At 42.0% G+C, this 15992-nt stretch overlaps 1 pseudogene; it reads left to right on the top strand.

The window, feature by feature from the left end:
* Nucleotides 1-1597: 1597 nt before the first annotated feature.
* LOC148509126 (lysozyme C-1-like) lies at nt 1598-14212 on the top strand (annotated as a pseudogene).
* Nucleotides 14213-15992: the final 1780 nt, after the last annotated feature.

The following is a 15992-nucleotide window of genomic DNA, read 5'->3' as shown; positions in this document are numbered from 1 at the left end:
CTTCATCGACGCTTTTGAACTCCTTCAGAGTCTTTATAATACACATATATATAATACACTTTGAAAGAGACTCTAAAGTAATTGAAACGCATTAAGCTATGATACTGCAAACTCCTCAATTGCAGTTTGCAGTGTCATAGCTTTGCCCACTTGTGGCACGTTATATTAGATGCTCCGGAAGAGCTCAGGGGTCTATTTATCAAGCAGTGAAAAGCGTGGAGACATGGACCAGCTCCTACCTATTATTTTATAGACTGTACTTGATAAATGCTACTTCAAAGCTGATTGGTTGCTATAGGCAACTTCTCCACTGGTCCTCTTCTCCACACTTTTCACTGCTTGATAAATAGACCCCTTAGACAATGCCTAATGTCAAGGAAGGACTGCCAGGGAAGAGCTCTAGCGGCCGTGGAAGAGACCAGAAGACGGCGGGATCAAGCCAGAAGATGGCGGGTGTGGCTACTGAGGACCCGGTGGTTGTGGCAGAACCTTGAGAACATTTTGTTATTTTATTTTTCACTGGGTGAAGGTTGGGAATGAAAAGAAAGTGGGGCTGAGGACCACCTATGACTGCAGCTGTGTGTAAAATAACTCACCGACCCCCCACCTGAAATATCTTTAGCTAAAAAAGAATAAAAAACACAATATCTACATGATTGCATGATGCATATAATGTGTCAGTATTAAGAATGAGGTTCACTGTGCCGTGGTAGATGGGCATGCATTTATTGGCCAAACATGCTAAGAAACCTTATTTATACTCCATAAAAATGTTATAGTTTATTATAACTATATTGATTATTAGGATTCTTAGTGCTTAGAGCAGTGTTGGCTAACCTTGACACTCCAGCTGTTATGGAACTACATAACCCAGCATGCACTGCTACAGTTTTGCTATTAGTGCATGCTAAAACTGTAGCAATTTTAGTTCCACAACAGCTGGAGTGTCAAGGTTAGCCAACACTGGCTTAGAGTGTGCATCTGCATTTTCTTTTCATCTGCATAGCACTATAAGTCTCAGCATGGCAGCACCTCTTATGTTTAAAATTAGGGTGTGCAGTCTAAACCCCCGCTCCCCTATTACCTATAATTTGAGATAGATTTAAGTATGACCACCGTATAGATTTTCTTACTGGACTAATAAGGAAGGTGTGAAGGTTGTAGAGGAATTGTTACTTATGTTGGTAGAAATTCACTTTGTTAATAAACCTAGATTATGCCAAATAAATTTTAAATCAATGTAATATTTTCTGGAAATCCCCTTCAGACCAGACAGTTTCTGTCAAATTAACACAGTTCCGTTCTAGGAAATATTTATAAAGATTATTTTATCTGTTTTAATCTTGAACATAAAGTTAATACAGATAAACTTTTTGCTTGGTTGTTTGTTGATGGCAAATATAACTTTTACAATTCCAGTTTTCCTGCAACCCGTAATTGATTGAAAATATTTTCAAAATATTCCTGTCATTAGATCAACTAGACTGGAGTGTTATTGATAACACTGCTGAGTTCATGTTTACTATGTGGCATTGTGTCAGCAGAGCTTCTGGCTATAAATATGGAAAGTTTCTATAACCCGCACAACATTCTCAGGATGAAGATTATTGCTGTTCTCCTGCTGGCTGCCCTTGCCACTGAAAGCTTGGCAATAGAACGGTGCTCCTTAGTGAGAGCGCTAAGAAACAGCGATGTCATTGGTATTAAGCGTTACAAACTTGAAGATTGTAAGTATTTCTTCTACTTTTCAAATCCTTTTTTTTTTAAATATCAGTTTTTGTTTATCTGTGATTGCACAATTTCTTACTGTACTTTCTAATTAGAGATGTGTGGTTTGGTTTTGCTGAAAACCGTACACACCCAAATTTGGGGGTTTTGAGTCAAATCTAGTCCCGGCTCTTATCCCTTTTCAGGTTCTGAGTAGAACTGAGGGCCTGATTCAGACCCAGTCGCAAGCGCTGAGTGCTCGCAACCGGGTCGATGTTTGCCCACTGGGCATGCGCAGGACGGAGCCGGCTAGCGATGGGTGCTCCGTTGCTCTGGGTCTCGCACCAAAGGGAGCGAGCTGTCGATGGTGATTGACAGCTCACCCCGTTTGGTAGGTGGGCAAGGGGGGTGGCTGGCCAAACGGAGGCGTTCCCGAAGGAACGCCTGCCATTTGGGGCGGCCCCACTGACATCACTAGTGATGTCAGTGGGAGAGCTTCCGGCTTTATTAGAGCCAGAAGCTCTCTGGGGCTTGCGGCCATGAGACCCTACCACAAGGGTCTTGTCGCAAGCCTGATGGTCGCGATGGTCTTGACCATTGCGACCATCAACCTGGCCGCTCACAATAGTTGTGGGTGGTCACCCACAGCTATGCGAGCGGCCAGGAGGCCGAACAAAAAACAAAAAAACCGCCCTGATTCAGAGCGAGCGCTCGTTCAGAGCGTCCGTTTCTGAAACAGGCCCTGAGTCCCAGCTTAGGTCTGCTGTAAATTTGGAACTTTCATTCAAAAACCAAATCTCTGGTTTTGGATTACAAATGACATGATTTTAGCGGTTTTTCATCAACTTTAGAGAAATCCAAAACACTTGAGGGTGGTTTTGGCAAAATCATAACATTTGAGGGGGTCCATGAGGGTGTGGTATGAAAGATTGACAATGTAAAGCTTGTCAGTCAATAAGTCGATGCCAAATGGTCAATGGGGACAAAAGGTCAACAGGTACAAAAGGTAGACTGACAAAAGGTCAACAGTGCAGAAGGTTAACAAGTACAAAAGGTTGACAGATTGAAATGGTTGACACACATACTGTATTATCAACACAAAAATAGACATTTTTTTTTGTAATTTAACCGTAATTATCCCCCTAGTGCCTATCCCTAACTCTCACCTTAGTGCCTAAACCTAACCCTAACCCTCCCCCTAGTGCCTAGCCGACCCCTCCAGCAGCCTAACCCTTACCCTAAAAATGTTGAAAAGCCATTCAAAAATGTGTTTTGTCGACCATTTGAACCTGCCGGCCTTCTGCACTGTCGACCTTTTGTCCCTGTCGACCTATTGCAGTCAACATCTGGTGTCAACCTATTGACTGTTGACCTTTACATTGTCAATCTTCTAACAGGATACCGGTCAGTGCACATCTCTATTTCTAATACGTTTTCTCTATATATCAGATCAGCCATTACACTTTACATACAATGTTATGTTTCTCCTGCAGATGTGTGCATGGTTCATCATGCCAGTTACTATGATCACACCCTGAATAGAAGTCCTAGTGAGTATGGCATTTTCCAGATTAACAGCTACTGGTGGTGTAATGACGGTTTCACCTACGGACGCAAAATCTATGTGGAGTATCTTGTAGAGGTAATATATGTAATGGCAAAATGACCAGTTAGCAAATTATAGGGCAGCTGGTGACCAGCTCATTCCTTTATATGCTAACTATTATGGGCTGAATTCATTTATATAATAAAACATATTTAATGGTAACTAATGAGTAAGTTAATGCTACAGGAAAGTAAAACAGTAGAATGGGAGCAAATCTTTATTTTCTAGATGATATATTAGTTAGTTTCCCTTCAGGATGATTTTCACCTTCATTTAGTATTACTGTAATGTATTGGTATGCACATTTCCTCTTGCAAGATTTAAATACATTGCATTATCTCTTTGGTTCTTCACCAAAAACAATTAATGTATATAGGACCTGATTAAGGATTCTGGCCGCTCTAGGCTAATGTATTTGCAGCAACCTCCCCTAAGCACCAATGTCTAGGGAAGGGTTTTCATGTCATGCCCATACTAGTTACATACCCACAGAGCTACTTAATTTCCTGTGGTACCTGAATCCAGACACCTTTTCCCTCTGCTTCAACCACTTTTCATGTTATGCGTCTTAACTCTTAACCCCCAAATCATGTGGGATTCCTTCATTTGCGCCATGGACAGAGCTCCAGTTATAAAATGTTTACCGAGAGTTGGTAAACATTTTTTCCCTACTTCATCCTTCTCTACTCTCCTGCTTCCTCCTCCTCCATCCAACCCTATCTTCCTGCTTTCTCTTCCATCTTTTTCTATCCTTTCCCTTCTCCATTCTACGCCTCTTCATTTTGCAATTCTTCATACTTCATTATTCTCCTCCCTCTTTTGTTTTTCTCCTGGTCCTTTGCCCTTCTTCATAACTATCCATAAAACATATTTATTCCTAACTGATCCACCTTACCTATATGGTGATGTCTGTGAAACAGGGAACCTCTGAAGAAATTGATCCTCCCTGTGTAGACAGTGTCTTCAGTCGGTACTCATGTAGTAGATCAAGTGGTCCTGAAGTTGCCTGTTTGTGTGGGATTGAAACCAATGTCATCATCAAACAACATAGGTTCAACCAGACTCATGACATCTCCTGCGTTGTGCCCCCCGTATCTCTCCCACCACCCGTATTTCCAGGCTCCTGCCTCCTGTCACTCCAACCCCCTGTCTATACAGGCTGATGTACCATGTCTTTCTAGCCTCATGCCCCATATCACTCCAGTCTCTTGCCTCATCAATAGTCATCCCCCTCCCCCGGTCCCCTCCAACTTACATTGTTCTTGTACAGCCTGCGTGCTCCTCTTCATCAGCGGTGCAGTGTGGAGGAAAGAGAAAGACATGGTAGTAAGTCACACATGAGCAGAAGGCTTATGTCAGGGGTCACATCTCTGTGGAGAGCCACTGGGTCCTAGTGCCTAGTGGCCGGCAGTTATCTAAGAGATGGCAGGGTGACGCGACTGTGCCCAAAGGCCGAGGCGCCCCAGGCAATAGACCTGCCAGCCCACCCATTGAGCTGCCCCTGCTGTGGATAGAAATGTAGCTATTGTATTGTTCACAGATTAGTTGTTTTGTGTACAAGTAAGACTATGTTACATAAAAATAGTGGAGAAAACAGAGAAGACAGAAAGACAAAACAATGAAGTTAATCAAAGTTGCAGGAGGGCATGTATAAAAACTACATTCAAACTTGTCTTAAACTGTAACTACATGTAAATATACCATAGAGTCCAGTAATGAGTATTAAAAAAAAGTAAATGTTGATGCTATTATGTTATGTGTGTTTTGGAGTGTGCTGGTCCATAATATATCTGAAAAAGAAAAAATGCACCTGGACACTGTTTAGAAAAAAAATATTTATTTGAATATGTAAAAACTAAATAATAAAATTATATATATTGAAACAAAATGATTTATACAGAAAGAGTCTGGGAGAACCACCACTGAAACTCCCTATAATTGCTAAGATAATTATACCAATGCTGTATGTGACTCGTTTTTATGAGAGGCTGTTGCTTCACCCACACTATACAGCCCCTCTCGAAGTGCGCCTTTCTCGCTCAAAATGTGCATCTTATTTACGTAAATAAAACTGGAAGTGACAATACTACTTTGCTAGATTACACTGATCAATGTTATGTGCAACATTTGTATATCTCTGTGCGAATGAGTCTGAATCTGTATACGAAGTGGTGCGATGCAGCAACCGAGGCTTTTTCCCACGTCATGCTTCGTTGTGCTTCATCTGTGATTATGGATGTAAGTAAAACGAATTCCTGTGCAGTTAAAGTTGCAGCCTAGTGTCTTTAGTACACCTTGAGGGGTATTTTGCTGGGTGTTTAAACAAACGCTATGCTACACCTCTCTATATGAGAATACATCTGTACCTGTTCTGGGCTGGAAAAAATTTCACTGTTAGCACTTAGCAGTGCTAGGAGACAGAGTGAAAAGTGATAAGAAAGTGATAAGGTGCCAGCCAATCAGCTCCCAACTGTCATCTCACAGGTTGTGTTTGAAAAATTACAGTTGGGAGCTGATTGGCTGACACCTTATCACTTTCTTATCACTTTTCACTCTGTCTCCTAACACTGCTTAGTAAATAGACCCCTTTATTTGTTGCACTGACAAACTGTGTAAAAGTAGGAGTTATGCAAAAGGAATACAAAATAGATAGAATAGGTAGGCAGCCTGTGGGTCCTATGGAACTATACATCCCATCAAAGATGCTGACAGGGGATGCTGGGATGCATTATAGCAACAACAAGAGCAACATATGTTACCCAAGAGTAATCAAACATAACACTATAATGGGAACATTTGTGTATTTTCTTACCTTACTAGGAAACAATCACTTACTATTCTGTATGCAAGCAGTCTATGTGCCTTGATATAGTTACAGTAAATGTAAGAATTTAAAGTCCAGAACAGGTCAGATAATAAAAGATACACTTTAATATGTTGTTCCTTTCATAGCTTTACTCAACACCAACCTCTCAGATGATATATGATGCCTTAAAAGAATTGTGAGAGATCCTAATGGACTTGACGCTTGGTATGTAGTAAGCAGACAATTATTTAGCAAAAAGTTCTGTTCTAGAGCTTTAGAAGTGTATAATAAAGGTACTTTTAATCAATCTGATAAAGTCACTATTAACATAGAACAATACTGTATGTGTCTCGAATACCCTGCATGGTGTTCATAGGAAAACTCCTTGGTATAATTTAGCTGTGTGACCCATTATATTGTCTGTAATTGGGTGGTGATCTCTTCTCACCTGCTTAATATGCTAAGTATTTATCTGTTTGCTGTGTTACTTCATGCTGCTACCCTTATGTCACACATTGATAACGCATCTCTGTACAGATAATGTGCATCACCTTCTCGGTCCAAATCCCACTTGTGAAAATGTTATTGGCCGCCACTGGTATAAACTGTCACCTGAAGACTGTCACTATTAAATAGTTCTGATGCTAGAGACCTGCCCATAGGATAATATCCCATGCTTACTGGTTTCTTGCTTCCTACCCCTCCCACATGTCAATCTCCCAAAACCACAGAGAGCTGTTAGTCCTGGTGATTATAAATAATGACAAAAAATATCACACACATTGCATGGCTGGAGCAGGTATAAATCTTACCTGCGTTTTACTACAGAAACTATTTGTAAAGTAAGAGAGTGGGACTGATACCAGATAGTTTATACATCTGTATATGAACAGAAAATAGTCATCACTACATAAAAAAAGTTGTCTTAATTGTCTTTACACCCATCTGAATTAAAGCAAATCATTATATTCAGTAACACAGGTCTTTTTTACCTGAGAGATTAAATTAATTTGAATATGTATTAAAGGGAGAAAATCATTAGGATAAACAATGTAAGTATACATAGACAATTGTAAATCCAGCTATGGTAAGGTCCCTTGGAGAGCCGTAACTAGACATTTTGGTGCCCTGTGCGAGAAAGAGCATCGGTGCCCCCAAAAAATATATATATGGCTGATACGATTAAGGATATTGCTCTCCCCACCCCCACCCTGTCTCTCTCAGATCTTGCAGTTGTCACCTAGTCAGTAAATTAAAAATACCTACTCTGGCAAGGGGCAAGGATATGGGATCATTAGTGTACCTCATCCTTTAGAAACATTAGAAAAATGTATATTTATATATAGGACCAAATAACCGGCAAACCAAACTATGCCCTCACTCATAAAGTGTACACAGAAGACCATATGTGCGGCACTCAAGGTTAAATAACTCAGACAAATAGCAGAATTGTCAATGTTTCAGTGCAGCTATTCGGCACTCTCTTCAGACAGTGCTGAAGTGCTGAAGACAGCTGCACTGAAACGTTGACAAAGTATTCTGCTATTCACCTACATTATATATATATATATATATATATATATATATATATATATATATAGAGAGAGAGAGAGAGAGAGAGAGAGAGAAAGTGAAACTGATAAAAGAGCGACCAATGTGCTAATAAATACTTTGATAAAGTGCAAAATAAATCAATAAATAATGTGCAAATATGCAAGACTGAAAATATGTGCAAATAAACACAAATAAATGTGGTAGCGAATTATTATAAAGTGCATATAATTTTGTATAAATGACAAATATAATAAGATAAAAAAGGGGTAATTTATTACAAATAACAGCTGACCCTAATATATAGGGCAGTACAATACAATTAAAAAGTGGAAAAAAGCACATATAAAAAACAATAAAAGGGGTAGGGATAAGGAATAAGAGCTTATCTGGATCGCAATTAGGTAAGTTCATGTAAGGCTGGAACCAGGAGTCTCCAACGCGTTTCGTCCGTAAGGTGGACTTCTTCAAGGGATGTCAATGAATGAGGCGTATGTGGGTGGTAACAGGGGAAGGTGCTTGAAAATGGGGAGTGGAGATCCAAACGCAGGCGTGCTTAAAGGTCAAACGGGCATTTTTTGGGTGTGCATAATTAATACAGCAGCGTCATTGAGCACGTCACTGGGCTATTTTATAGCCAGAACTGCTCGCAAAATTGTGGTAGCAAAAACCAACCCCAAGAATAGCGAGCAGTTCATACCCTGGTCGATGTACTCAATTAATCTAATAAATAGCGGACATGACGTAGGATGCGAGCGGCCAGGGGGCGTAGTTTCCCAAAAAACGTCCGCAAGTTTTGTATGCTCGTTCAGACCTAGAGGCGTGAACAGACCGCACACAGCGAACGGTTCATTTGAATAGCCACCCCTATTTTCTTGACGAACGAGCGAGTTCAAATAGCGTCCGGCTCTGAATCAGGCCCCTAGTTTTCTCCTTCCTCCATCTGGAAGACACTTCTTGACCATATGGATGTACAAAATTTGCCCCTATGGGAGGATATGTTAATCCTTGGCAGAACACAATACTTTCCATCCAAAAGAAACATACCCAAATGCAAAGTCATAACATTTAAAAAAATTGTTGAATGTATCAACCGAGGACTATGTAGTTGCTCTACATAACTAAATAATGTGGTACACAAAAGATACTTAATAAAATCTAACTTTTATTACATATTATTAATATTCACAAATAATGTTAAAACTTGTGATATATATGATAAAGAGTGAGAAAATGTGTATCAAAGGTAAAAAATGTGATTTATACTTTGTAGGCACAGAGGCGGAGGGTGCAAGCGGTCGCTCAGAAATTGGGCGGCCGCTTGCATCCTGACCGCCCTCCTCTGTTTCGGTCGTTAGGCTGTGGGTTTACACCCACAGCTCTAACGACCGCTAGGGTGATGGTCGCGATGGTCAGTGACCATCGCGACCACTGGGGCTTACGACGAGACCCTAGGGTAGGGTCTCACTTGTCGTAAGCCCCGGAGAGCTGTACCTGAGGCATCTGTCTGCAATATAAACTGCTTTTTAAAGTAAGGAGCCTGCAAAACAGGTTCTGCACACAAGGAGCGCCTTAAATCCTTCCATGCAGCTTCTGGTGCTCTAAACCACAGTATCTTGTCTGTGGACTGTTTTTTAAGAAACTCAGTTAATGGTGCTGCCCGAGTGGCAAAATCACAAAGGAATCTGCGGTAGTAACCCACTAGGCCAAGGAATGTCCTGAGCTGGGATTTACATTTGGGTTTAGGCCATGTGAGGACCACCTCCACCTTACTGGGCTGAGGTTTTACCTGCCCTCTGCCTACAATATATCCCAAATATTTTACCTGCACCATTCCAATGGCACACTTCTCAGGATTAGCAGTAAACCCATGTGCCTGTAAAGATTGCAACACTGCTTCTACTCTTGGTAGGTGTGACTCCCAAAAGATGACTATGTCATCTAGATACTCAGCTGCATATTCCTTGTTAGCAGGGCCGACGAGAGCCGTGCCGGGCCCAGATAGCAGGGTGTGTGGCCTAATCACAGGAGGCGTGGCCATGTCCCCTTAGAGAAATAAAGAAAAAGAATATAATATTTCAGCGCTGCTGCACGCTAGGGTGGGGGGCGCTGTGTGCCCCTCAGCCCGGTGCACAGCCAATGGGGGGCACAATCAGCATGATCGCTCCCCCCATAGGCATAGGAGACTGCTCCAGCTGCTGCTTTAGCAGCCATGAGCAGTCTCCCAGTGCAGCCCAGCACACAGCAGCGTGTGCCGGGCTGCTGTGACTTAAAAGGGAGGGGGAGCGGACCAGGGCCCCTGCAGCAAGCCTGGGCCAAGGCACTTTGTACCCGCTGCCCCCCCCTCTTGGCGCCCCTGCTTGTGAGGTCACAGCAACCTGTTCATAGCCCTCTGGAAGGTTGCCGGAGCCCCATGCAGACCAAACGGCAGCATTTTATACTTAAACAAACCTTCTGGGGTAGAGAAGGAGGTTTTGGCCTTAGCAGCCTCAGTTAAAGGAATCTGCTAATAAACTTTTATCAAATCTATTGTGGTGAGATACTGACTGTTTGCTAAATTCTCCACCAGCTCGTCCACCCGGGGCATCGGATAGGAATCAAACTGTGACACTTTATTTAATTTGCAAAAATCATTGCAGAATCTTAAAGCACCTGAAGGTTTAGGCGCTAAAACTATGGGATTATTGCATTTGCTATTTGATTCCTCTATGACCCCTAGGCGCAGTATTTCCTCTACTTTCCATTTAATCGCTGCCCGCTTTGCCTCGGGTTTACGGTATGGACTCTGTTTTATTACCACACCGGGAGGAGTAACTTTATCTTGCTGTATCATTTGTTTTTTTCCCGGAATGGCAGAGAACACATATTGGTGCTGTGCTACTAAACTCACCACCTCCTGTTTCTGACGGGGATTAAGGTAACTTCAATGGGTACCTGACATTCTGGGGTTTTCTTGGCAACCAAAGAGGGCTGACCAGCACTCCCTTTCCAGGGTTTTAACAGGTTTACATAGTAGATTTGCACTTCTTTCCTCCTACCATCCTGTCGAACCTTATAATTAACAGGTCCCGCTGCCTCTATAACTTCATAAGGGCCTCACCACTGGGCATACATCTTGCATTCAGTAGTGGGTACCAGAACCAGTACCTTGTCTCATGGTTTAAAAGACCGATTAGCCGTGGTCACATCATATCGATGTTTTTGCCGCTGTTGTGCCCTATCCATGTGCTCATTCACAAGTGGTGCAATTTCTCTTAAATGGTCATACAGATGGGTCACAAACTGAACGATGTTAGGCTCTTGGAATGACTGTTGTCCCCACCCTTCTTTCAACAGATCTAAAATCCCTCTAGGTTGCCTCCCATAGAGGAGTTCAAAGGGACAAACTCCTGTAGAGGATTGGGGCACTTCTCGCATTGCAAACAATAAACAGGGTAGGAGTAAATCCCAATCTCGCTTTTCCTCAGACACCGCCCTTTTTATCATTTGTTTAAGGGTCTGGTTAAAGCGTTCAACAAGCCCATCTGTTTGCGGGTGGTAAACTGAGGTAGTAATCCTATCCACCTTTAACAGTCGGCACATATCTTTCATTCGTTTATAGACAAATGGGGTACCTTGGTCCCTTAAGACCTCCATTGGTATTCCCATGCGGGTATATAGCATCAACAACTCCCGGGTAATTTAGATTTGTATTTACATAACGGGATGGCCTCCGGGTACCTTGTGGCATAATCTACCACCACTAATATGTATTGATGCCCACGAACAGATTTTTCCACCGGCCCTATCAGATCTATACCAGTTCTCTCAAAAGGTACAAAAATTACTGGGAGGGGAACCAAGGGTGCCCTAAACCCTGGCCGGGGTGCTGTCTTCTGACACACTGAACATTCCTGACAATACCTTTTTACTGCTGCATGAATGCCGGGCCAAAATAATCTTAACTGAATACGCTGGAGAGTTTTCTCGTCCCCCAAATGGCCACTCCACAGGTGTGTATGAGCAGCTCTTAACACCAACTGCTCGTGTTTCTGGGGAACCAACAATTGGTCTACTCTTTCACCCTGCAAATAAGTTACACAATATAACAAATAATTTTTTAATGCAAGGTATGGTACACCGTCTGCTGGTAAAGCCGTGATTACTCTACCATTAATCTCTACAACATTTTTAAATGCATTTATCAAGTTCCCATCATTCTGTTGATCCTGGCCAAAGTCCTGCAAGGACACTTCCTTGCCAATGGGAACCCACTGTGTCTCGGTCTCACTCCACTTCGGTTGCTCACTGGTAAAACTTTGGGAAACAGCAGAGCTTGGCTCCTGGGACACCTCTGATGTGGATCTTCTGCTGTCATCATGCCACTTAACCACCTCTTGCAACAACGGAAAGTCCCGACCGTGGATCAATGGGTAAGGTGGCCTGGTGGCTACTGCGGCTATCACCTTCAGGGATTGCCCTTTGATCACTATTGGGAAATTTGGAAGTGCACTTGGGGACATTCTTCTACATTCCCATGTACACATATAAACTTTACCGGGGGTAGCACCTGATCAACCCCAGGTGGAACCAGGTTGGCAGAGATGATGGTTAATTCGCTGCCAGTATCCACTAAGGCCCAAATCTCCTGGCCTTCCACTCGCACCATCAAACAAAACAAGGTGGTTTGCACCAAGGAAGTGCTTCCAGCAGCCATGCTGACCACTGGTTGAATTGTTTTTCCAGCACTACAGTCTATCGGCTTGCCCTGTTTTGGGCAGTGCTGGCGCAAATGACTGGGCTTGCCGCAGTCAAAACACACAACTGGAGTTGGGTTGTTTGCTTTAATGACTGGGACCTGTGTTCTAGGCTTGGGTACTAGCTGGAATCCCTGTTTGGCTTTGTTTAACTTCCCAAGAGTCAGGTACTGTTCAATCACCACCACTAATTCCTCAAACGTTTGAGGATCAGCCTGTAGGGCCCACTGTTGCACCACACAATCTAGTACCCACACAGCATGGTCTAAAGCCACCATCTCTACTATATGCTGAGCAGAGTTCTTATCCGGCTGCAACCAAGCCTGGCTAATTTGGCCAGCTGGACCCTTGGAGCTTCAGACTGGTTTAGCCACCATTCCTTAAACTTCTGAGCTTTGCTAGGTCGTCATTCCAACTTTGCCTAATATGCAGATAGGAGTTTGCCTCAGTCACGTTTAATTCAACATATGCTCTCTGAGGTTCCCCTGTGAGACAGGGAGCAAGTCTGGCAGCCCACTCCTCCTCAGGCCATTTTAAATGTGCAGCAGTATGCTCAAAGGTGCACAGAAAAGCTTCAATGTCATCAGTTGGAGTGAGCTTCTTTAACACCTCTCGCTCCTGCCCACCTTTCCTTATTTCAGTTAACTCTGCATGTAATAAGTGTATTTGAGTTTATTGTCCTTGAATCAAAGTTTGCTGTCCTTGCACCTGCACTTGTAATCCTGCTGCTAGAGCTTGTTGCTCTTGCATCTGTGCTTGATACTCTTAGGAGGCTTTATAAATTCTCTTTTGGAAGGCAGATTCCCAATAATCTATATCGCTGACTTCTCTTAAAACTGCACCACATTCCCTGGCCATGCACCCATACACAGGAATTAAGCAGTTGTTATATTGTGCACAATTTTCATGTACACAAACATATTATCACTGTGAACAACTGCTGATTTATGGCTAGCCTGTCACACTCACCCACCCAGCTGCTAATAAAGCGACTTACTCACCAAGCCACTGCACAGTGGGTAGTGTCCTGCAAAGCATCTTACTGCTGCTGTGGGTTGATATGGTTGCTGTATCTGGGCTGTTGCTGCGTAGCAGTATCCAGCAAGAGTCCCTGTTCTGGTGCCAAATGTGATAATAATCACATAGACTGGGTAAAATCCATCAGTAGCTTTTATTGCTCACCACAGACAGGTACACAGGATATGGCAGTTTCACAGGCAAGATGTCATAAAAAGTCTTCCAATACAGCAATATTTCTTCAGTGGACTCGCAGGACCAGGAACCCTAACACTAGTCACCCCCAGGTCTATAAGCTGGGTGACTATTTCACTATCAGGCTCAGTTTCCCCAGTGTCTCTGAAGTTCTTAAGCCAGCTTCTCACAGGTGTCTGTAATCAGCTGTCTTTCCAGGCACTGATTGAGCTAACACCTGAACTGGACATTTACACAATACTCATGCCTTTGCTATGCCAAACCTGGGAGATCTGGATGTTCCACATTTACTTCATGTGGAATTATGCTGACCCTGTCACACTACATAAACCCTATTACTTTGAAACATCTTTTAACATTATGTCAAGTAAATGATGCAATAGAGAGATCTAGTTTAAACTTTCAAATATGAAGGAGTATTTCATAAGAAAGTTGTACCAAATTATACAGAGTCCTGAAAATTGTAATGTTTTTTTTGTGTTAGAAACCTTGTTCCTTAATGGCAAACTGCAAAAACTGGAAAGCCGGAGTGAATCAGCTAAAGAAAAGAGATGCAAAGCAAAGAGTGTTATAAAGGAGCTGGAAAATACTTGAAAAGCTTAAAGTGGTTTCAATTCAAAAAGAGGGGCTGTGATAAATGCTTGGTGTATTGACTCAAGAGCTACCAGTCACATAACAAATTATACAAATTACTTTATTCAATTAGATCAAAGTAATTCAGAAAGAATAACCACAGCTATTGGTCATTATATAGTCTCAGAAGGAAAAGGAGAAGGTCATATTTATTGTCCAGTCTCTCCAACATATTGATATACTGGAGTTGTGGTCACAATAGGTGTTAGGCAGAATGTGAAAGTGACTGTTAGGCCACACAGAGAGTCCTTAACCAGGATGCTGTGTTTATTGATATCAACAGGGTAACAGGTAACAGTGGTATCACAACTGTATCAGTAGTAAGCAGAACAGTGGTATTGTAGTGTTTACCAGCAGTACTTGGGTGTCTCACCTCAGGAGCAAAGTACTGTACATCCACACAGCACTGTGACACTTTTCACAGTCAAGATGGTGCAAGCTGCAAATGAGCAGTAACCTAGTGGTGACATCATCAGGTCATATCTCCCGCTGACTCTGGGTCCTAGTACCCAGCATCTATAGAAGAGAGAGGAAACAGTACTGGAGTATAGTGCTTTCTAACACAACATTTACCAGAAAGATATTTATAAAGAATGTCTTATATGTGCCTAATCTTGAAACCAATCTTTTGCCTGTGAAAAAGCTTACCAAGCAAGTACATATTGTGACATTTAAAGGTGATAAATACATTATTACAAATAGTAGCCACATACTTGCTGAAGAAAAAAAAAACACAAGTCAACTGTATCAGTTAAATTGTAATGAAACTGTAAAGTAGTTGAATATTAACTGCATTTATGTATGGCACTGCCATCTAGGGCACAGATGTCCAGAAGCCTTAAGAATACTAACCCAAGAACAACATGAAAATGCTATAAAGATTCATCCCTGCACCCAAGTAATGATATGTGTAAGATGTTTAAAAGGGAAAATTACAAATTTTTTTTTTCCAAAACCTAGTAACAGCAGAGCTAAGAAGTGTCTAGACCTAAAAATGTGATCCCAGAAAAAAAGTTAACAACACTTTACCTGCTGCAGAGTAAGGATGACGTCTCAGAAAAACATGAAGCATATCTTGAGAACAAGTTTGGACATTTTCCTAGAACATTATGTGCATTTAATGGGTCAGAATACAAGTGGCAAGACACAAACCATTCTGAAAAGATAGAGGGTTTTAATAAGGTACAGGAGGGAAGCATTCTTCAAAGGAAGAAATGTACAAGACCACGAAGACATGCACTGAAACTGGAGGGAGGTAGGCTCAGAGGAAATTTGAGGGAAAATTACTTCACAGAGAGGTAGTGGATAAGTGGAATAGTCTCCCATCAGATGTGGTTGGAGCTATCACGGTGGAACAATTTAAACATGCTTGGGATAGGCATAAGAATATCCTTAAGACAGACGTAAGGAGCAAATAGGGTTGAAGTTGCCAAAAGGATACATGAAAAGGGGAAGACTAGATGGGCCAAGTGGTTCTTATCTGCCATCAAATTCTAAGTTTCTATGATGAACTGGACATTCAGAAAAACTGGACAGAACATGCTCTTTGATGCAGATATGTCAGCAATTTACTGGGGAGAAGCAATCATGACAGCCTGCTATCTTCAAAATTGTTTATTGGGAACAGCAATTGAAAAGGCTCCATATGAACTATGTAATGGAAAGAAATCTGACCTATAATATATATAAATATTTGGAGAAAAGCTCAAAGTGAGAAACTCATGCAAAGGAGGGAGTGCTT

The sequence above is a fragment of the Taudactylus pleione genome, unplaced genomic scaffold (assembly GCF_031769625.1).
Source record: "Taudactylus pleione unplaced genomic scaffold, aTauple2 ptg000331l, whole genome shotgun sequence".
Taxonomy (NCBI): Eukaryota; Metazoa; Chordata; class Amphibia; order Anura; family Myobatrachidae; genus Taudactylus; species Taudactylus pleione.
Note: the sequence above shows the minus strand (reverse complement) of the source record. Positions and strands in the feature narration are given on the sequence as shown.